General features: G+C 44.1%; 1 protein-coding gene and 1 long non-coding RNA gene across 2 annotated transcripts in view; both read left to right on the forward strand.

The window, feature by feature from the left end:
* TCF7L1 (transcription factor 7 like 1) overlaps nucleotides 1-23,620 on the forward strand; it is a 143,576-nt gene that overhangs the window by 67,308 nt on the left and 52,648 nt on the right. The gene's annotated exons all lie outside the window — the stretch shown is intronic.
* On the forward strand, nucleotides 9,245-14,157 carry LOC120594604 (uncharacterized). The gene is made up of 3 exons (XR_005650643.1): nucleotides 9,245-9,256; nucleotides 12,843-12,846; nucleotides 13,205-14,157. It is a non-coding gene; the product is annotated as an uncharacterized LOC120594604 (long non-coding RNA).

Raw genomic sequence — 23,620 nt, forward strand, 5'->3', positions numbered from 1 at the left:
ATAAGTCTCTTCCAAGTTTGACAGTCACAGTAATTTGGAAACTACCAGCTCCACATCCTGAATCAGAGTTTCTCTATCACTCCGTGGTTTAATTATTATGAGGTTATTGGGGCATTAGGGTCAAGCTGACCCAGCTTTGAGTTGCTCTGCCGATGACCCTCACTGGCCTTCTAGAAAACTGTTGCCCTCAGTTTCTTTGTCTGAGAATTGAGTAATCTCTTAGGAGTACTCTGCAACCAGGGAGTAACCTGTACAGTACTTGGCTCAGTGCTTAGTACTTCACAAGTGATCAATGAATGTTAATGAATGTTTGTCACTGTCACCACTATCACTGAGTCGTGCCAGGTTCAAGGCAACCTAGGAGCCACAGTGCTCACCAGTGATAGTGCCTTGCACCTCTGCAGTGGCTCTAACAAACAGTTCCCACATGGCCCAACTTTTCCTACAGTTGGTCCGGCTCCAGGTTGCAGAAGCCCCCTCTGGCTTGGCAAGATTCTTTGACTGGAGTCTCTGCTGGTTCTCAGAGTAGCAGCGTGGTCGAGTTGGACAACAGTGTACCCATGTTGAAGCAGCTGTGGCGAACATCTGGCTCTGATTATCTGGCTGGGAATGGCTGGGGGTGGGAGCTCCATGATTTATAGATTGCTCCTCTGGCTGTAAATCCCATCTGTAATTGTGACTTCTCTGTCCCTAATTGTTTGCAGAGAAGAGAGCTCATCAGTTCTGCCAAATTCTCTGGCTAATAAAGCACGCCAAAGTAATAGTTAGGACACCACTATCTTTGTTTTGGTCCCTGCTCAGCAGTGTTTTTAAGGCCCTGTATACATTTCTCTGTATTGTTAATGTAATTTGTTCAGGCAGTGAACAGCCAAGTTCAGCTGAAGGAATCCGATACTCATAACAGAAACACCAGAGGCCAGGTTTTTGTGGTCAAATTAGGGTTTTGAGGCCTAGGAAGAGAATGAAATGTTTGAGCTGAGCAAGGGGGGCAAGCTGCCTCTCTCTCCTGTGCTGACTCCGGCCTGGGTTCAGCTGCCTTGCGGAGCTCGGCTCGGGGGCACCGAGTCTGCCACGTTCAGGACTATGTTAGGTGAGGAGCAGGGCTGCCCTTCTCTGAGAAAAGGAATGCAGATTTTATTCAAAAGGGATGAAAGGAAGCTAACAAAGTATGGGCAAGTTTGGACCCTCTCTGCCCAGCCTTCCCCTCACCCTGGCTCCAGGCACCTTTTTTCTACCCCCACTTCCCCGCCCCTGAACTATTTGACTGGTACGGAAATAATACTTGAGATCTGTTGAGAAGGTATGTGGCTGTGCAAAATGCAATTTGCCCATTTCCGTTGCCCACGAAGACCGGACAGCCCAGTTGCCGGCTGAGAACCACGCACCCTGCTGTGCTTGGAGTTTTCGGAAATGGGTGGATTCCAAACAACTTTCAGTGAGTGGTTAGTGATGTTAACGTGGTTCATCCTACCCTCTTCATTTTGCCTCAGAAAATAAAACAAACATACCAGCCCACAAACATCTTCCATGCTTTTTTTTTTGCTTCTAGAATGCGTACATGTTGTGAAATTAATCGGACAGACATTATCAACCGTCTCCCTCCCTGTCTGCCTTGGGAGAATGCCCGGTGTGCATGCATCTGTCCATCCATTTAACAATTACTGAACACCTTTTGTACTTACCAAGTAGAATATGATAGGGTCCCGGCCTCAGGAGCTCAAAATGCAGGGGAACAAATAGGAAAAGCAGTCCTTACAATACATGTGACAGGTGGCTGATAAAGCAGAACAGCAGCTGGAATACCTGAGAAAGAAGCAGCTCCAGGCCAGAGGAGTGAGGGGAGGCCCTTGCAAGGTGTTTGAGCAGATCCTTGCAAGAGAACACCACTAGCCTGCCTTCCATTCCAGTCACTGGAACCCCTGGGGAGGAGTGAGTTGCCTTCTTCTTAATGACCCTATTATCCCAGATGTCTTCAGAGGCTACTCATCTTCTGTTCAGAAGGTGAAGCGCATGTGTGTTGAGCATGATGCATGGTATAGACACCTTCTGCACTAACCACGTCCAGACATCAGCATCTTAAACTTAGGACACGTTTATGTGTTGTGGGCATTTTCACTCAGCGGTAAATGTTCATAAATGACTTGACCAAATAAGCTCATGGACTTCGTGTTCTTGATCATGGTCAAATTATATACTTGTCCCCCCAACACCCTTCACTAGCATTAAATTAGCACCAGTCAGTTTCTTTTTTGTCTCCTTTATTAGATCATGAATTCCTTGGGATCAGAAATGGTGTTCTTCTCTCCCCATGCCTAGAAGAGTACCTGAGAGGTATTCACTGTGTATTTATGGAGTAAAAACTTTCATATATATATATTTTATCCCGAAAGAAATTTCATTTTCCAGACAATAAATGCTCCCTTTTCCAAATGTTAAAATTAACATTAGCCATTTTTTATGAAAATGCTCCAAAACACAACCTACGGTTTTCTAACTTCTTAAATGATGAAGATAGTCTTTTTGTGTCATTTTGTTTTTGATGACTCACGATCAGCATTATGAACCCCAGTTTGTGTAGGGATGAATAAAATGAATTTTTCACAGGCTTTTCTGGTATTATAGGACCATTAAATGTTTAATTTGCAAGAAAAAAATCTATATCCATCAAGTTGATCTTTTTCCAGACCAGGAAAGTGAGCTGGAACCAACCAACAGCCAGGTCTGACTTCCAGCTGGGTATATTTCCCCTCATCACATGCCCTCTGCCCACCCCATCTCTCTCCACCCTGTACCCCTCCTGAGTAACTGAAGTGAGGCTACTTCGTTTCGAACACCTGCAGTTGAACGACTCAGGTCTCGGGGGCTGTGCGCCTTTTTGTCGAGGGAGGCGATGAGTTTGTAACCTCTGTCTTTCCCATGTTTCACTAGCTCCCAGAGTTGTGAGCCCGTGCTACTTATCTAGATGTTAAACTTCTAATTGCTTCAAACGTCTATATTAAAATCAAGAACTAGAAACTGTTTAGTGAAATGGGCTTTCGTGACACTGAAAAATTAGTCCTTTATTAGAGTTCTTGCTTAATAGGAGGGGGTCTCTGGGCCTTTACCAGGATTTACTGACTTCATCTAGGCTACATGGTTATTGGATTGCCTGGTCATCTGCAGATTAAGTGGCAGCTGACCAGAACAGTGCTTTGAAATGGAGAGCTGTGACAACAACATAGAAAAAGGTTAAATGTGTTCTATGCTTTCTGTTTAAAGAAAGAACAGGATCAGGGAAATGCTAATTAAAATAACAGTGAGATGACAAAAATTAAAGTCTAAGATACAGGAGTCAGCAAGGATATAGGTTAATAAACGATGCTTAGTATTCCTACTTTGAGGAATGATTTAGCAATATCTAGTAAAATTGAAGATGCACATATGAATGACCCAGCAGATCTCTTATACATGGCACAGGGGACATAAAGAAAAATAATTATTGCTGCATTGTACGCAGTAGCATAAACTGGAACAACATGTGTAGCCATCAAATAAAATAAATAGATAAATAAATCAATATGATAATTCATTTTGGTCATGCAGGAGAATGTTTTGATGCATAGGTATTGAAGGTAAGATGTCAGGATATCTACAAATTACTTTCAAATGGTTCAGCAAAAACAAAAGTGTATGTATGTATGTGTGTATATATATAGGGAAGGGAGGTAAACATAAAGCAAACTTGGAAACATGTTAATGATGGTAAATCTGGTTGAAAGACAGATGGGTTTATCCTACAACTTTCCAGTAAATTTGGAATTTTTAAAAATAAAAAGTTAAAACACCTAAATCGAGTCTGTAATTTGTGGATAATACATATTTAATGAACGTATAGAAACATGCAGAGGCACAATACACAGCATGTTTGGACAATAGTTACTTATGGGGAAGGTGGAGAAGTACATGGCTGATACTGGGTACTTTAGCTGTGTCATTAGTACTCTTTTTTAAAAGAAGTCAGGGGAGAGCTCTGAGATCACTATGGGAAAATGTTAAATTATTCAATATGAGTAATGGGCACAGTAGTATTTCCAATTATTTTCTCTACTTTTAATAAATATGTATATAGTTTTATTTATAGATATAGTTCCATAACTAAACATAATATTTTTAAGAAACTACAGAAAGCAGGTAAATGATTTTAAATTAAAAGTTATTTTTAGAAAGTATTTCTGTTCTTAAAGAATTGTGGGTCATCTCCTTCACTCTGATAGACACATATTAGATGCCCACCTGGCGTTATCTCACAGTGTGCTGGGATTACAGAGGTTCCTGGAGCAAGATGGGAGTAAACAGAACTGCAGATAAACCAGTCAGCTTTAGGAATAGCCGTCCACCCAAATCACTGTCGAAAGGGCAAGGCACACTCAGGCTTTATACCAGCCCGGATCCATGCCTGTCTGAGCATGCAGAGTTTCTAGAGGAGCAAAGTCTGTAGTCAGGTGTCTGCTGTGGTTTGGGCTACATCTCTGGTTTGCACCAGGTCCAATTCTGGGTTGGAGCTGGCCACAAGCAGGCAGGATGTCACGCCTCCAGCTAAAGGCTGAAAAAGCTTAAATCCAAAGAACAGAACCAGACTGAAAATCAAGAGACCTAGACAAAACCGATTGTACAAATACAGTAATTTGTATATCCATAGTAGGAAATGACATAAGGACCAAAAGAAGTGCCCTCCCACCCCAAAATACTGTTTTCATTAACCACGTTAGTGATGGTGGTTGTGGTGGTCTGAGTCTGTTGTGTATGTATTATGAAGGGAGTAAATGAGTAATTATGTTATTGTCACGGAGAACAGGGATTTTCAATGTGGGAGAAAGAATGTACAGATCGAAGATCAAGGAGGCTAAGAAAAAATCTTGTACTTGTCCTAAATGCAAATTGGAAGGACCAATATAAGCTCACAACATATTTTTTATATATGAAGGAAAAGTATCTTTTCTAACTCTGTCTACTGAAAAGGCCTAAAAAACAGTCATCATCTCGACAGCAATGACCAACTCTAGTGCTCAGCTTGTGTTCTCTTTCTACCATTTCCCACTTAAAACAAGGCTCCTCTGAGGGATAGGTGATTTATTGTACAAGACAAGCCCAGAGTATATTGTTATATAAGGAAGCATGAAAGCGATCCAAGACCACGGGAGACTTGGGGCTACTATCCAGGGACTCAGGTACGAGGACTACTAGGTCAGAAGGACTCGAGCCAACCTGAACAAGAGGGAAAAGATGAAATCATTTGAGCGTCAATAACATCATATTTATTTAAACCTTCAAGTGTACAATGCTATATAAACAAAACCAAACAAGCAACAACACTGGTCTCCTTTGGAGGACATCAGAGAGCTAAGTCATTATTTCAAATTTGGTAAATAAAGGGAAAGGATCAGCTGTTTGTTTTGCCTGAGCTATATGCCGTCTATCGCTGGACCACAAAATAGTCAGGAAAGTTTTTTTTACAGAAGTATACCAGCTAATAAATGAGGAAGAAATAGTCTCATTCTCTCTCCCTCATATAAAATAAAATAATGCCAAAGCTGGATTCGATCAAGCCTCTAGATCGGATTGATTTACAAAAAATAAATGGTTCAGAGGAACATGTTAAACGATACCTTGAGGATGTGAGTAGAAAAATCCGTACTGTAGAAAACTCTACAGGACCAATAACCTGATTTCTTCTATAAATAATACAGAGGGGTGGGGGGTAGGGAAGGAAGAAGAGGGTAAGTGAGAGACCCCTTAAAGATTAAGAGGCTGAAAAAGGTTAAAGGCTAAAAAAAGAAAGAGATACGTTGGCCTATGCCAAAGTATGGGCCATGGCCACATTTGGGGCTTGATTGAAATAAATTGTAGGAGGGAAAAATCATAATATAGTCAGGAAAATATAAAAGCTTAACTATATATTTCATAATATTAGAGAATTGCTAAATTTCAAAAACAAGATAATCATTTCATAGGAATTTTTTAAATTTCTGTATTCTAGAGATACATACTAAAATGCTTACCAATGAAAGATACGCTTTCTGGGATTTACTTCAAAGTGGGCAGAGTGATGGGCAGACAGGCAGAGTGCGGGTGAGGGGTCGATGAACCAAGATCAGCCATGACCTAGCTATGGAATCGGGCAAGGGCCTAGCCAGGTTCTTTATATTATTCTCTCTACTTTTATATATGTTAGAAATTTTTCAAAATAAAAAGTTTTAAATGTTTTATTTTTATTCACCTGGAAGAATCCAAGATGGGAGTTGAAGTGCTCGCCAAATAGTTGAGTATTTGAACAGCATGCACCAAGACCAGGGAGGGAGAGGCTGCTGGTGCCCGTGGAGGAAGACCTGGTCAGGAGAGTGGCAGGAAAAGGTTCTCTAAGAAGTGGGTGTGTGGATGTGGCCTTCCCCAGGTAAAACTGGATTTAGGTATGCTGAGAATGAGGAAGAAGGACCAAGAAGAGAGCAGAGCCCAGGGAGAAGTTCACCGGGGACCCTTGAGGGTAAAATACGGAAGTCTGTGTAATTCAACACTGTATGGCACACACTTTCTAGGGCTTTACAGATAAGATTGATTTCATTCCTTAAAGATAAGGTGTGTGCTGATCTTCAACCCTATTTTACACTTGGTGAAACTGAGGTGCAGATAAATTACTTGCCAGGAGTTACCCATAAGTAAGTGGCAAGGTCAAGATTTGAACCTGGACAAACCTAGAATCTGGATTCTTTATCCTTTTGCCGTGCTGCCCTTTATGTCAGTGCCACTTCCATATTTTGGCGGAAATGGAAGACTCTTAAAGTTTCTCCTTCCAACCTCTCTGTTCTTACCATCCTTCCCATTCTCCTGATCACCTAAGCTCATTGTCTTCAGCTCTTCTTTTCTTCTCTTGCTCCATAATCATCACCTGATCCCCAGATCCTACTGATCCCTGGGACTGTCCTTCAACCCCGGAGTCACCCCGAGAAGACACCGCCTGTAGACTTCAGGCCTGGCGCACTGTAGGAGTACTCCAACTGCAGCTCTTCTTTTTTGTTTATTACCCCCCCCCCTTTTTTTAAAACTTCCTAAAGCAACACTTTCTTTATATCACTGTCCTGCTTACAAACCTCCAAAGCATCCTCATGGACCATAGAATGAACACAGACAGGGTCTCGCTTCTACGACAATGAGTAGAAAAGTTAAGGAGATGGTCCTGGGTTTGCATCTACCACCTCTACCACATTTTTCACCCTGAACCTAACGTATGGTAGCCTCTCCACAAAATGGGAGCTTTGAGATGGTCAAGGCACACATCAGATGCCCAGGATAAAACTAGCTTTTGGGCCCCAGAATGAATTAGTGCTTAATTTTCCCTCCTAAGCTGTTCTGCTTTTCCGGGATCCACCTTATAAGAGCACTTTACAAAAAATCATCTACTAAGGACCTTTGGACTTCTCAAATTGTACATAAATTTAGCTTTAGAAACAATTTGCCTCCTTTTAGTCTTATTTCTACCATTTGACAGGAACCACTGATGTGTACCACATCTTTGAATGTATATATATCTTATTTCCGATCCTCATTATAAGCACTTTGGGTTCTTGGAATTTGTCTTTATTGAGAAATTTTTCATTAAATATATTTGGCTTAAAAACAGTCATAAACAGTATGGTGGTATTTGGGTATTAGTTTTTCATTCAACACGTAATCATTGGGCAGCTGCTAGCAGTCTGGCAATGTCTTAGGGACTGAGATATAAAAAAGAATTGAGTCCCCATTCTGGAGGGACTGCATCAAGTGAGGGAGACGAGTTACTGTCCAGGTACAGCTAAGGATGCGGTGCTGGAGAAGGGCAGCCTGCCTTCCAGGGGAGCTTGGAAAGAGCTGGGAAGAGCTGGGAAGAGTGGGTTGGGGCCTACTTCAAGGTAGGTAACTTGACTTGGAGTTCCCAAGGAGTTCACAATGGTTTGAATTTAGTCAGAGGAAGCAAGGAAGGAGACATTGAAATATGGGCTGTTGAGGTAACAGAAGAGGAGGAATGACAAAAGCAAAAGATGTGAACGTGCTCATGTATGTGTACAGATAGCTATACGTTCTTGAAAGGAGATGGGGAAGATTCCTGCCAGACTTGGGGAGCATCAACAGGGAGCCGTTTCCTTCTGTTAATTGAGATACTAGAAAAGAAAAAGGGAGGGAGAAGTATGTTGTTAAAAGAATATTTGGAGATTGAAGGAAGATTTTTTTTTTTTTTAATGTCACTTAATAATTCTGTCACCCAAATATAACCATTTCCGTATGCTGGTCGCATGTCTACCAGACCTTTCTTCTGTTGTGTAAGTTATGTACTTGTTTCTCTTTTCAGACAGCTTCTTCATCCTGAGGTATAATTTGGTGTCTTGCTTTTTCACGTAATATTTTTTCATAATGTTGTCTGCAGTTGACACACTCAACTGTTTCCCTATTTTTAGAAACTGGTGCGCTTCTGATATTTTACTCTATGAACAATGGTGCAAAGCATGTCTTTCATATATAAAGCCTCTTCTGAATTTAGAATTATTACCCTCTAGTAGATTCCCAGACGTGGGCTCATTGAGTGCAAGGGACACTCAAGCCATTTGTCATACTGCCACATTTCCTTGCAGTCGGCTGAACCAGCTGGTACCCATTTCTCCTGCATCCCTACAGCGCACTGTCTTTTCTGTGGGGCAGAATCAGTAGGAGTACAAGTCATTTAAAAAAAGAGCTTAAAGTCAAGTTTCTCTTGGGTCCTGGGTCTTGCATGTATACTTACACGTCAACTTAATTGTGTTGCTAGAGGAAAAGCCTGAGGGATGGGTGGCTATCTCCTTTTAATTGCTGTTAGTTTGTCGCAAAGGAACTAAGTTTGTTCCTTTTGTCGTAAGCTTTCCACAACTTAGTCTAAGCTTGGATAGATCCCTGACTTTTAAAATCTTCCTTCAGGATTTATGCTCTATTTAGAGGTAAGAACATGTAAATGTTCCCAGAAACGCTATAGGGTACTTGAAAATCCTTTGAGTCATCTGCAGGAACCTTGCTGATGGATGAGCTTGCTAAAGCTGACCAAAAGGAGCAACTCCGGCTGCTTGCTTGGATAGTCACCCGCAGTGGGAAATTGGGCCTGTTAGGGTGCCCTGGGCTGCAGGGTGCCGTCCTGTTCAGAATCTCTTCGCAGTTGTTGGACGCTTCCTCCCAGCAGCCTTGTTTTGTTTCTCCTTTGAGTTGGACCTGTGCTCTTCCAGTCCCAAATTGCTCTCTGAGACCTGAGGACCACTTCACATCTGAGAATAATTCATCGTTGGCTGAAATCACAGGGCTTTCTGGTCCAACGATTTGTTGTCTGGCCTCTGCCTGGACACCTGCAGTGATGGGGGCAGCAGAGCAAATTGAATTCCTCCTTGTCCACGTGAATGCCTTTCACTTTTCAGAAGACAGCCTTCTTGTGTTGTCTACTCTGGACCAGAACAGCATTCTTTAGGTGCCGTGGAGGATGTCAGCCCTTGAAGTAGCTTCCTTTTTCAGGCACCTACGGGGCAGAATTGACTTCCCAAAGTTATTGTCACTTGTGTAGCTGTCAGTTTGGCCAAATCCCCCCTTCCACGCCCATTCCCATCCTTAGTGGTGGGATGTCTATCGGTGTAGGACTTTATCATCTCTGTTAACCTTGGTCTTTATGGGTTGATCCCATTTTTTTTAAAACAGTGTAAGGGTTATGCACACAGACCCCAGGGTCAGAGTAGGTTCAGGTCCTACTCTGGGCTAGTCTGATAGCTTCTCTCTGTAAAATGCCCCCACCTTAGATAGCCACGGTGTGTTAATGTTAGTAAAGTACTTAAATGGTGCCTGGACTTGGTAAGATAATAGAAATGTTAGCTATTATCTATAGTTATTGCCCTTTTGAGATTCTCTGGCATCTTCATTGAGTTCTCTCCGGGTCTGACCAGGGAGCCTCCCAGATCAGCAGCCAACGTGGTCTACAGGTTCAGGCTGAGCAGCTCAGGGCTGGAGAGTTAAGACTCCTGTGCCATTCGCTCTGGTCTCTGTGTCTTTCGCTTTGAGGTTTTATTTTGTGGGGTGTTTTGTGTTTTTGTTTTTTGCTTTATGTGTTTTTGGTTTTGTAATTGGCTTAAACCTCTCAAAGAACAGTTCATAATTCTCAGTTTGACCACATGATCTGTGTAAATCCTTCATGTATTTCTTCTCCATTTCTGTTTAATCAAATATTCTCCTCTGAGCTTCTACCCTCAGACTTATTCATTAATGAGCAAACACTGATTATGCACCTCCTGTGGACCCCATATTGTTCTGGACACTGGGGCCACAGTAGTGATGTGAATGTCCTGGTGAAGCTGACAGTCCAAGGATATTGGTAAACATCTATTTGTCTCATCCTTCGAGTCCAGATGACCTCTGTGAGGTCACATTGACCCTATTCATGAAGACCTTGAATTTGCTCACCCCTCTTCAGCATATGGGCATTTATTTAACCCACTTGAGATCACAACTGTCATCTTTTCATCCTTCTTTCCACTATTTTCTCCCTTACTCATTAAGGAATGTTCCCTCCATCACATTTTTTCTTCCCATAGCATACTCAGAGAGAGCAAGGCCTCAAAAGATATAAATATTGATGTTCTTCACCCATCCTGGTTGTCATCAGGGTAGTTATCATTATCCATCCAATACTTCAATCCTTGGAATACTCATCTTTCCCTTAACTTGGTTAGCGATCACCTTGACAGGGATTGAAAGGAGTGGGCTGCACTTAGAACTTGGCAGGTATAATTTAGGAGAACAAAGTGGGTTCTTTATTGTTTTATCCTGGCCTGAAGAGTCAGCACATGATTGACTTGCTTGTTCTCTAAATTCAGAGAATTTTTTTTTTTGACATACTGTAAAATTCATTCTTCGTGGAGCAGAGTTCCATGGTTTTGACAAATCAAACCACCACAGTCATGATATAGAATAAGTCTGTTTCCCTCCCCCCAGTTCTCCTTGTAGTCAACCATCCCCTATAGTCAGTCTCAGACCCTGACAACCACTGATCTCCTCTCTGTTTCTATAGTTTTGCCTTTTCTAGAATTATGTGCAAGTTAATTCACACAGTATGTAAACTTTTGAATCTGGCTTCGTTCACTTAGTAAAATGCGTTTGAGATTTATCCATGTTGCTTCGTGGATCATGTTGCTTCGTGGATCGGTACTCCCTTTCCATTACCCAATGGTGTTCTACTGAGTGCGTTAGCCAGTGTTTGCTGATCCATTCACCTGTTGAAAGACGTTTGGATTGTTTCCAGTTTGGGGTGGTTATGTATAAAACATTCACTTAATGTTTTTGTGTGAGAGTATAAAGTTTTCACAAGGCTTTTTACTTTTTTAGTAATTTTACCGTTCAACTCTATTGTTCCACTCTGATTTTAAAGCCTGAGAATTTTAGTAAAATCTGTCTGGTAAATTAAAGGTTAGCAATGTTGTTTTTAAGGAATGCGCCCATTCTTTCAGAAAAAGGGATTTCAAGAATTCCCAGACAAATGTCAAAGAATTTCTCACCTCAAAGGCTCTTGGTTTTGAACCATATTCTCCATCCACTGGAATTTATTTTATGCCCAAAGTGGATCGCCTACTTACATTTCCATTCTGTGTCTTTGGTTGAGATCTTTCTAATCACAAAAAATACAACAGTGCTGAGCAAATGATGAAGATGCCAGAGGTCCAGGAATCTCAGAACAAAGGTTTGTTCTCTCAACTTTGGACTCTTGGGAAGGAAGGTGAGGTGAGCCAAGAGCGTGTCGACACTGGCATTATCCTAGTACAAGGGGGGAGTGTTGGGAATGTGATGAGACCTGGGGATTTAACTCGTTTCCGAAGGGCATTCCCAAATCCTGCTCTGGGATAATTCCCCCACTACCATTTAATCAGCTCCATTAAACTCTGCCCTGTCTAGTGCACTGTGCTCCAGACACAGCTCTCCTGGGCTCTCAGTAATAGCTCAATTGTGTGTAAGTGGCTGTGAAGAGGCTCTGTGTGCTGGATGAATAGGCCCCATCTCCATGGAAACCAGCACAGGCGGAAGGGCTGACCTTTGACCCACTTGTTTCCACCATACTGTTAACCACTGGTGCCTCTTGGGTGGAGAAAGAAAGCAAAGAAATGGCTGTCAAAGTTGTTTTCAGTTTCCCTCGGTTTAGGTCCGAGACCATACTAAATAGAAATAACACACCAATATTAATCCAAAGCACTTGGATATTATGTTTAATTTAATTATAGATGCTGTCTGTCCTCCCGCACTCTGCCCCAAGCCCTTTCCTTATTCTATAATACAGAAATCAACCATGTGTGGCAGGATTGGTTTATCATCCCCCTCCCAAGGTGCCCGAGAGTGTGGTTCCTAAGGGGTGGAGTGACTCCCTGGACTGGGAGTCACTGTGGTGTGGCCATGGGCACATTTCCTCATCTGTATAGTGCTGCTCTATCTTCAACCCAAAACCGTTGTGAATCTCAGTGAGAAGATGTGTCCGGAGTGTTGGAACAGTGAGGCTCTCCACTAACCAATGCACTAGCTGCCGGAGGGTGAGGGTAAACCATGTACCTTTTGGGCGATGATAAAAACTTGGCCATACAGCAACCTCACAGGTCGGCCACAATGGCTTCAGCACCCCTGAAGTGATTTCTCAGCTTGGACCCTGTCTGTATCAGCAAGAATTTTAGTCCCTGTGGCACTCTCTGCACACAATTAGATTTTTTTTCCGCACTCCATCCTTTGCTCTGGGCTGACTTGGGTCCTCGTGGTTGTCCTGGACCCCGTGAAGACATCACAGACAGAGTCAGATCTGTCATCCTCAGGTTTTCCTGCAGAGGGGCCCTGGCCTGAGTCAGACCCTGGGGGCTCCACTTCTAGGTGTGTGGTTGGAGGTCTCTGGGTGGGATAGTGTAAACCTGCCGATGTGTTTCTGGAGCCCAGAGGTAAGAGTGAGTGCTTCAAGGGAAAGCTGACAGGCAGGTGTTGGGCTTGTCAGGTTTCTGGCAGGGGCCACCCCATGAGAAAAGTCAGGTAATCTCTTGGAATATTTTTCATTCCATTAGTAGAAAAAGAAAGTGACCCTGGGTTCCTGCAGTACTAAGGTCTATGGAGGCCAGAGGGAAGGGTGTTGTATGTATTTATCATTCTGACAATGTGCATCTTGGGGGAGTGAGAACACAGAGGTAACAAGAGCCTCAGTCTGAGTTCCTTGAAGAAAGTCAGAATACAAAAATAATTCCTTCTTTAGAGACAGAAGCCTAAAAGTGCCTTGGCTTTCCAGGAATTGCAGACTGAGGAGGACAGACAAGGAAGGACTGACTTGACCTCAGGGGACATTTGCACTGACTGAGATTTCCAAATGCTTTGTTCCCTAAACCTGCTGACCACCATGGGAGTGTCAGAGCACCAGCTTCAGCCTACATTGTATCCAGACAGGTCACTAACTGCCTTGAGTTCCTTGGTGAGTACAGGTACCCTGATCCCACAGAATCCACATTAGTCCAGATACTGCTGTTACCATCCTAGGCTAATATGTGGTGCTTTCTGGAGGTCTGGTTTGATTTTCCTATCTGACCTCTACTGTAGTCAAGGAGGTGATTAATCATTTAGGGTACATTTTAGCATTGGAGAGGCCAAAAATACTTTCAGGGTCTTCAGTTGTAAGATATTTGTTAAAACTGGACGATTTGTCTAAAGGGGATTTTTTTATTTTAATTTCCTACAACTTGCCACAATATTTGATCAAGCCTTGGATTCTAGGATACTCAAATCAAGGATGTCCATTGTGATTGTCCCTGGTTGGAACCCAGTCACCTGGAGGTCTGCATGTGACCGGCCACTTTTCAGTGCTCGCTTTGTGGCGCTTAACATACCATGAACAGCTGCTCCTGTCTTGGGCTGCAGGGCTCGGTGCAGCCTGCGGAGGTGGCCACAAGATCATTTACTGTAAGCGGTTCAACATGAGTTTCCAATCCCCAGAAAGTGCCATTATCAGCATAGGGACTGTTGACAGGAGATTGAGTTGGGGTAGCATTCCCATTGCCCCAAGTTGTGAGGAGCTGGAAATACACATATATTAACCCTGGGCTTGGGGAGGGTTATTCTGCAGCTGTGTCAACAATCCAGGGGGAGAAAGCCCGAAGCTAAGGAGAATGGGGGAGAGAGGTGCTGTGGCAGGGGCTGCCCAAACAAGGGGCCTCCATAGGGGCTCTCTGAGCGTGGTGGGGGAGGGGCGAGCAAGAGCAGGAGCCTTGGCGGGGGTGGTGGGGGGCGGGCATAGGCTCCCAGGTTTTTCACAAACGGAAGACACAGTTTCATGAAAGGAGTGATGCCGAGTGATGGAAAGTATAAACAATCTAGGCCTGACTGACTGACGGAAAACAGAATGAAAGGAAGATGATGCGGGAAGGCCGGGCAGGGAAGGTGGTGGCATTCCAGATGAGAGCTTCTTCCAGCCGGTACACCTTTGGGGTCAACGTGAGGAAAGGCTCTCCTTCCCGAATCAGTCGTTTGTTCAAGCAGCAAACGATTTTTAGGCCCTGCTGGGTACCTGAAACAGTCTGCGCGGTGGCAGCGGCGAGGAGGCTGGAGACTCACTTGTAGGACCCTGTTCACTTAGAGTCCATCAGCGGATGGGAAAGAAAAGACTCCTGTCCTCCCCTTCGTGTCCTGGGAGGGGTTTGGGGGAAGGGGCGGAGCCGCGAAGTCAGGCCGTGGGAGCGGTGCAGAGGGAGGAGGCCAGAGGATCTTTCGCTGGGGCGTGTCTTCCAGATTTTAGGGGAAGGGCTGGAGCAAAAAATAAAGTAAAAGCTAGACACAGTGATAATGGAGAGAGGAGCACTGCCTAGGGGCCAGATCCAAGTTTAAATCTCAGCCCTCCCTAGGCACTTGCCTCCGAAATACAGCATCTCACCAAGTACATTGCACCTGTGGTAGGAACTCCGTCAACATGCACGGCCTGGGGCCACTCCTCGGGCTCCCTGCACTCATTCTTCAATCAGTACTAGTTTATGGGTTGCCTTCTGTGAGCTAGTCACTGTTTTAGGAGCCGAAGTCTGGGCAGAAAACCAGACAGACTAGCTCTCCGCCCCCAGGGACATCACTCTCTACTGGGGGAGACAGGGAGCAAACAAATAAAACAGCACAGTCACGATGTGCTGTGCAGACAACTAAAACAGGTCGGCATGGTAGTATTTGAGGAGCTACTTTAGATTGGGGGACAAGGAGGCTGCTGAGGCAAAAGTTGAGATGGAGTGACAAGGAACTAGTGGTGAGGAGACTCAGGGTGAGGGTGTCCCTGGCACAGGGAACAGTTAAAAGGCCATGGGCTGGGGGCAGCATAGGAGATGGAATCAGAAAGGAGTGCAGAAGCCAGATCAAACTGTACAGGTTGGATTTTATTCTAAGTGCAGAGGAATTGATTGGAGGATTTATGACAAATTTTAAAACAGTTCTCCAGCTCCTGTGTAGAAAAGGGATAGAAGAAAAGGACAGGAATTGGGTCTTAGAAGTTACCTATTTTGGAGGTGGTGTATGTATTTATCCTTTTTTTTGTAGGACACAGCTGCCAGGCTGAGGTCCCTCTGCCACCTCAATGCAGGCTGAGGTGCAACCCTGTGCAGGCTCCCCTCCAAGCAGGCCACCTCCTAGCCACCCTGGGCTCCTTGTACACTTTTCCCTGTGCTGCTGTGAGGGTTAGAGCCCTGCTCTACCATGGACACAACTGGGCAGGGGGCACCCTTCGCCTCCTTCCTGGGTGGAGTGCAGACCATTTCTCATCCTTATGCCTTGGGAAACTCTGTGCCCTCCAAACACAGTAGGAGCAGTGGATTTAGCCCAGGTCCGCTGCCAGCCTGCTAGGTGACTTTGAATTGATTCCTCTACAGCAACACTGTCCAATACAAATATAATGGAAGCCATAATTTTAAGTTATCTAGCAGCCAGCCACATTTAACAAAATTAAAAGGAAACAAGTAAATTAATTTTAATGATGTACTTTATTTAAGCCAATTTATCAATATGATCATTTCCACATATAATAAATATAAAAATTGTTTCTGAAGTGCTTCTTCTTCTTTTTCCGAACTAAATTTTTGGTGTGTGTTTTACGTGTGTTCGTTCAAGTGCTCAGAAACCACTTGTGGCCAGTGATGCTCTGAGAACTTTGCCTTTCTCCTTCCTCCCTCCCTCCCGGGGCTACTGTGAATATACAGGAGAGGAAGTCTGAGGGCTGCCTTAGACCTCAGGCTCTTATCCCAGAAGGTGTGGTTGGGAGTAAAAGGGCTGATGTGGGAACTTCTCTCCTTAAGTCTAACGGTTAATGTGTTACAAGCGAGAGAGATAACTGAGAAGCACACATTGACGATTAAAACCATAAGTTGCTTAAAATAGTGCATATACTTTTGGACTAAAGTATGCACAGGCAGAATTTAGTGTCCCACTGAAATTTGAAAAAGTAATCTTTCTGCAAAAATTAAAAAGTATTTTTTCTTAGCCATGGTAACAGTGAAAGTGTGTGATGCTTTTTGTTAAGTTGTATTTTAATGGAAATATTAAATCTGTGGCTTTTGTTTTTGTTTTTAAGGAAATGGAGAAAGGAAGGAAGCTGGAGGGTTTTAATTCGTTATGCTAGCTTTGGATTCTGCAAAATCAGGAAATCAGAAAGTACAAGTTCTCAGAGCAGTGACATTTAACTCAATTGGGAAGGGCACGCCCAAGGTCACCCTTTTAAGGGGTTTGTCTTCCTTTTCAACATTCTTACACAGCACGTCTTTTGGAGCTCAGCTTTTTTTTTTTTTTTTTTTTTTTTGGTCTTTCTTTTTCAATGTGAGAACAGAAGTTGGAACACTAGGGGTTTCTCACTTGCCTCTGAGAGTGCCCTGTCCTCAGTGCCTTCTACATGGTAGCACTCAACAGAAGTTTGTCAGTTGACCCACAGATCCTGCCTCGAGGAAGGGGAGCAGTAGGGGGGGCGCTCTTCCCTTTCTTCAATACTGGATGCATTTTTTAGCAGTCCTTGTTCTTATGAGATAATTCAGGCCCCAGGTATATATTTTATTTTATTGGCTCCATTAGAAACTTAAAAATATATATGCGGCCACTGTTTATATTTAGTGTTTTAACTGATCTCTCTGTGTTTTAGGACCTGGACAACTGCATGGGTCCAAGTATATCTTGTTTCTATTTCTCTGTACTTTCAGGTTTCTTTTTGCCCTTTTTTTTTTCTTGGCAAGGAAAGTTTTTTAATTACCTAGACTCTAAAAACATCTACCTTTAACAAGCTGATGAGAACTTTTTCCACTATCTGGATCACTTCAAATCAAACCAGACATTCACCTATGGGACCCTAGGGGAAGGGAGACTTAGATGCCATCCCGCAGGTGTTTTTCATCCCCGACATTTATGATTCCATAATTCTTCCATGGGTGCCATGAGGCTGGAAACCTTGTGGCAGCTGACTTCCCCAGGGCATTCCTGCCAGCCCTGGGCTGCCACCTGCCAGCACAACCCATGTCAGAGAAAGAACCAGCCTGGTAAAACACCAGCATCCGGCCAAACCTGCACTTGTCCTTTTGTGAACATGTGGCACTTAAGAATTTCTTTCCCTTCTTCTTATGTGAGATGCCTCAAAGAACGGAAAGAATGGTCCTACCATGCCTTGAGGTTTTGTCAGATTAACTTCTTCATCCAAGCCTGGCCAAGGCCATTAAAACAATATGAAAACAACCACCATCTCTCTTGGCCTCAGAGACACACTCTGTTCTGTGTCTGCTTTTCCTCTAGGGAACAGTCACTGAGGTTTGTCTCCAGCCATCCTCCTCCTTGAATGGAGCTTGGAATTGCAGTTTGAAGTGATGGTGTGCAGAGGGCAAGCGGGAGGCCAGCCCATTGCCCCAGGCTTATACCTCTTGAAGACGTTCTCCCTTGAGCCTCCTGCTTGCAGCACCCCTCTGCTCAGGCTTCCCTTCCATGCAGGATGTGTTGCTTCCTTCCATTTCTTCTCTGCAAATCTCTAGTTTCTGTCTCCTTCAAGAAATCTCCCACAACATTTCTATCTTCCCTCTTTCTTTGTTTCCCTTTGGTTAGATGCAGCTATTTTGCCTCAGACCTTCCTGGTATGCTGCTGCATTTTTAAAAACTTGCGTGAAAGGGCATGTTTTTCTTCCCTTTCCCCATTTAGATTACTGACTTCTCGAGGTGGAGCCTCCCACAAGTCTTAGAGGCCTCAACACAAAGTATCAGTGCACAGTAGTCATTCAACAATAAGTAACTTCAATTGGCGTCTGATTGAATTTCATGTGTCTTGGTTAACACGTGCAAAATTGATAGGCATTCAGCTCCAGTTTTTCCACCCTCAGTTTATTTTCACAGTTTGCATGCTCTTTCAGAAGAACTAATTCTATAACATGTTATAGCTACTCCTTGAGATCCCCTTGCTGTTTCTTTGTGTTTGGTGAAAAGGATCACGGTGGTGTCTACAGCTATCACCCAGAGGCAGTACAGAAGATTTGGCTATTGTAACTTATCGCCAGGAATGGTGAAGCTGAATGGAGGCTTTTCAATAACTCCGATAGGGCTTTGCACTTTGTCTTGAGTTCCTAAAGGGCCATGTTGTGCCTTACTCATGAGGAAGCATTATGTGACATAGTGCCCACCTCTGTACCAGGTGTGAGGAGAAAGGCACTGGGGACATGCCTGGTGACTCTACATGTGAAGCTGTGTTTACACATTATTCACGGAGGGATCCAGTTGTTTGAAAGTGAATGGAGAAATAAACCATTTTTCCTGTGAAACCATTGTCTGTGTCTGAATAGCACAAGAGGTACTGGAAGCTCAGCAAGGAAGGGGGTGACTGAGACCTGGGGAAGGGCTGGGATGTGAGGTGGGGAGAGTAGTGCTCCCCAGCCAAAGAGGCAGGCCTAAGGCACAGGTCTAGGGGTCTGAGAAGGTAGGATTCTTGTTCAGTGTGAAAGATGAGGCCATGTTTGCTTCACTCATTCATTCGGTTGATAAATACTGAGCCACCCACTCTATGTGCTCTGAGCCGCACGAGGAGCCAAATACATGTATTATGACACACAAGATACATATACTCCCTGTTCACAGGAAGCATACAGGCCACCAGAGTCAGCCTCCAGGGATAGACCCCTTTTAATCATGGACCACACTGTGAACAGCACCCCCTGGAGGTGTGAGATGTGGTGGCAGAGGGTTCAGGATCCATCCACAGGGAAAGAACTAATGGGCCAGCAAACTGTGGAACCAGGCCGACCACTGAGGGCTCAGAGTAAAGCTGCCAGTTCATTTGTTCATTCATTCGTTTAACAAATATTTATTCTTGGCCTCACTGGGAGGTGACTTTTCAGTATAAGCCAAAGGGAGCCAGCTGTCTAGACTCATGAGGGAAGAGCATTCTAGGCAGAGGGAACAGCAAGTGCAAAGGTCTTTAGGCAGGATCCTGTCTAGCTTGTTCAAAGGAGCGAGGGAACCAGTGTGGCTAGAGCAGAGTGGACAGGGTCAGTGGGGGAAGCATTGAAGCACGTGTGATGAGGAAGCCAGTCACAGAGGCCTTGCAGAGCGTGGCTCAGGTCTCCCTACTCCAAGTGAGATGAGGGCATTGAAGGGTTTGAGCAAAGAGGTGACATGATCTGATTTGTGGCTGCTGTGATAAAAATGGACTGAAGCGGGGCAAGGGTAGAGAATTGGAGACAAGTTAGGGGGTCAGGGTGGTTTCGATGCGGCAGTAGAAATGAGGGTGGGAAAAGTTGTCAGATTCTGGAACTGTGTTGACGGGGAAGTGGCAGGATCTGCTGATGGGGTGCTAGAGGAAGAAAAGAGTCAGGAACAGGAATGTCTCCTGAGCAGGCAAGATGGAAGTGACATGAACTGAAATGAGAGAGACTAGGGAGAAGCACAGTTGGGGAGGGAATAACCAGGAGCTCCGTTTAGGACATGATGCCTTTGAGCTGCTTTTGGGGCATCCAGTGGGGATATGAGCACTGTGGTAATTGAGTCTACGTTTCAGGAAAGAGGTCTGGGCTAGAGAGAACGACTTTAGAGTCACCATCATTTAGGTGGTACTGAAACCCAGGAGGAGCCTGGAGCAAACCCCAGGGGATGAGCCCTGGGCACTGTGGCTTTCACACGTCACACGCTGGCTGGCGAGAAGAGCTGGAACTGGTCAAAGAGACTGAGAAGCAGCAGCCAGAGCGATAGGAGGAGACCCGGAGGGTCTAGAGTCCCTGAAGCCAAGGAAACCAGCACATGAAGGGAGGAATCACCTGAGTCAGGTGCTGCTGAAGGGTCAGGTGAGCTGAGAGTTTAGTAAATGGAGATCAATTGCTGTAGAGCACTAGGAACCACAATGGGGAATTTTCGAGCTGCAAGACCAGGCCTAAATGAACCTATGGCTCTACACTGAAGGTGTTTGTCAGGTAGAAGCTGTTGGAGGGCAGCCATGGCCCTCGTGGGCAGTGCAGTGCTGGCTTTGCTTTCGTCGAGTGACTGGCCAGCTGGCCTTCCCACACAAAGTCCTCCAGCTGAGTGGCAGTCGGGTTCCTTCTGACCAGTGGCTTAGGACAGGACCATCCAGCTGCTGATTTGATACAATGGTGTTATTTATTGCCGCAGCTAGTGGTAGCGGCCGGCTTGGTTCTGGCCTCCAGGTGTAATAAAGCCATCCAGGGAGCTTAAATCATGCATCGGAAAAAAATTGGTAATGGACATCTCAACACAAGGGAATACGGCGGAGTTTCAGCTTCTAGTTACTCATAAGTCTCACAGGCTTAGAGGAACCTTAAGCTGCCCTCAGAGGAAAACTCAATTAGGTCAAAATGGATTTAATTGCTTAACCATTTCTAAATGTGTTAAAATTTAAAGGCAAGCTTGTTTGGGGGCCTGGCAGGGAGAAGTACTATGAAGAGTGTCACATGCCTTTTATGGCAGTGAAGAAGGCAGCTCACCCCCAACACACACAGCCTCATCCACAGATGTCCCAGATTATATCATGTACACTTGGGTTACTGGCTGACTGACATACCTAAGGACTCATATCTGTTATATCATTTGATCCCCAAAATAGTTTTAAGAATTAAGTGAAGCTGGTATAATCACTCCTATTTAATAGACAATGAGCTGAGGCTTATTGAAGTGACAGATTGGCCCCTGCCGGGTCCTCAACCCCGGTCTCCTGGTTTTCACATCTGGCCATTGCCAGGAGAGGGCAGCAGGAGGAAGAGGAGAGAAAGTAGCAGGAAGTAGCCCTTTTGACAAGTGTATTCACAGATATTGCCACTGGCATTTATTAATAACAGATGAGCTGAGGACTCCGCAGAATGGGAATCCTAAGGGCTTCCAAGCATTTGACTCAAGGATTTTTTTATCTTGTGAAATCATGCTATTCAGTTCTCCAATACTTGTGACCCCAAGAAGAGACCACCCAACGTCAGCTTGGAAGATTGAGGTGACTAACAACCTTCTTTCCCTCTTGGTCACTTGTTGGACTAGAACATTGCCCTATGGCTGTTGTCATCATAGGTCCTGGCTACCCACGATTCTCTATAAGGCGTGAATGCTGGTGCTCTCGGTGAGGTGCATGCCATTTGAGTTGGAGGATTTGAGTGCTGTTTCCTTCATAACTAAAACAATTGATTATACTAGTACCAAGTTCTGCTTGCTTGCCTCTCTGGGTTTGCATCCCTACAGGAGGCTCCTCCGTTCTTTCTGCAAATGTTTGAGCAAGTACGCATGCTGTGAGCAGTTCAACAGACTCCTTATTCCTGGAAAAAAACTGATAAAGTGAACAAAGCTTCCCAGGACCTTGTTTCTCCAAAGATGTCCAAATTCACAAACTACCTGTTGCTATTACAGCACATCACATATAGTGTAGTATATGTAGTACATTATAGTATATCACTGTACTATTGGAATATGACCATTGTTATGGATAGTCTCCTCTACCAACAGTCACTCTTATATATCCTATTTCAGAAGATTTATCTTCTTAAAGGCTAATAAGCTTCTCACATTTTTACTTTAATCACTGAAAACAAGTATAAGAGGCCAGAAAGCAACAACTAAGCTAGAACCTAGTCCTTAAATTCCAGTGCTTAAATTAGAAGAAATCCCTTCCAATTAGACAATTTTTTTCATTTTTTACTGTGTCAAGGTGAATATTTCGAGAACCTTTGCATCAAATCTATTCGGATATTTGTATTTAACTTGCAAAACTTAAACATGGACTTTATATATTTGCACCATTTCAGGATTCACAGAAAAAAAAAATCAGTCTCCTTAAGCAGCTAAATTTAAATTTTAGCTAAAATTGCGAGGGTTTGAAAATCGTCTTTAAATTTAGAGCATGCCCATGGTGAGGTTGTTGTGTGTCCTGTGATTCTGTGGAATTACGCTTTAATGTCGCAGCTGGATTCTGTTCCTTTGTGAACATGCAAATTAACATCTTCAGTGGCTCCCTCTATCTGAAGACTTATATACGAGTCTCCAAATGTGTTGTTATTAAAATCACCATATTTATGTGTGGGGGTTTGCAATGACTTCCCCAGGTGTGGTGACCCTAATTGTAACCATAGAAGTATTCAAACGTCCTTGGATATTGAAAACAGAAGAGAATCTAGGCCAAGGTGCACTGTTAGTTGAACGTAATGTAGACTCACGACCAGGTGCCTTGAGGCCATTTGCGTTCAGTTCTGTTATGCTCCAAGAATGTATCTTCCTATGTTGATGAAAGAAATGTACACTTGATCTGGATCCTTCCAGGTGACTTATTTTTAAATCAAGAGTCATATTTACAAATCTTTAAGCTTTACTAATATTTGCTTTTTGTGAAAAGAAAATCTAGGGAGCTTACTAACTGGCCCCCTGCAATATGGAGGACAGGTGTTCCCCAAATGTGACTTTGGGGTATCCGCAGGCTTTAATTACAAACTGTTGCCCGGTTATCTGGACTGGTGCATCTCAAACTTGCATGTACTTAGGAGTCACCTAAGGACTGGACTGAAATGCAGATTCTGCTTCAGTAGGTCTGGGGTAGGGCCTGAGACTTTGCATTTCTAACATAATCCCAGGTGATGCTGATGCTGCTGTCCCAGGGTGCAGCAAGGCCCTGGACCAAGTGAATCTGACCCAGTTTCCAAACTACAGGGGGTCAGGCCCCCAAAAGGCTGTTTCTGTCAGCCCTAGATTTTCATAGCCTCTCTCTTCCAGCTCACACATATTTACATTTGCAGAGGAAAAATTGTGAACATCTAACATTTGTTTGACTAATTTTGATTGTTGTGGGGCCCTTTGGGAGTTGAGGGAAGAAGAGCATCTCAGCCAACCACCAGTCCCCACCCCAGAACCATCAAGATTGTTGCATCCTGCTCGTATTTTCCCAAAACTGTACATGATCATGGCTCATGGCAGTTCCACCCACTTTGGCCTCAAATTAACAGAGGCCTAGCAGGCCGAAGTTTACAATTGGTCCAGAATACCCTCCCCTGGGGCAGCAGTTAGTTCTTTACTGCCCTGTTTAGACCTGGCCTAAGGACTGATATTTCCTCTTACTGTCTCAAGTGAGAACTATCCT

The sequence above is a fragment of the Pteropus medius genome, unplaced genomic scaffold (genome assembly GCF_902729225.1).
Source record: "Pteropus medius unplaced genomic scaffold, Ma_sr-lr_union100, whole genome shotgun sequence".
Lineage (NCBI taxonomy): Eukaryota > Metazoa > Chordata > Mammalia > Chiroptera > Pteropodidae > Pteropus > Pteropus medius.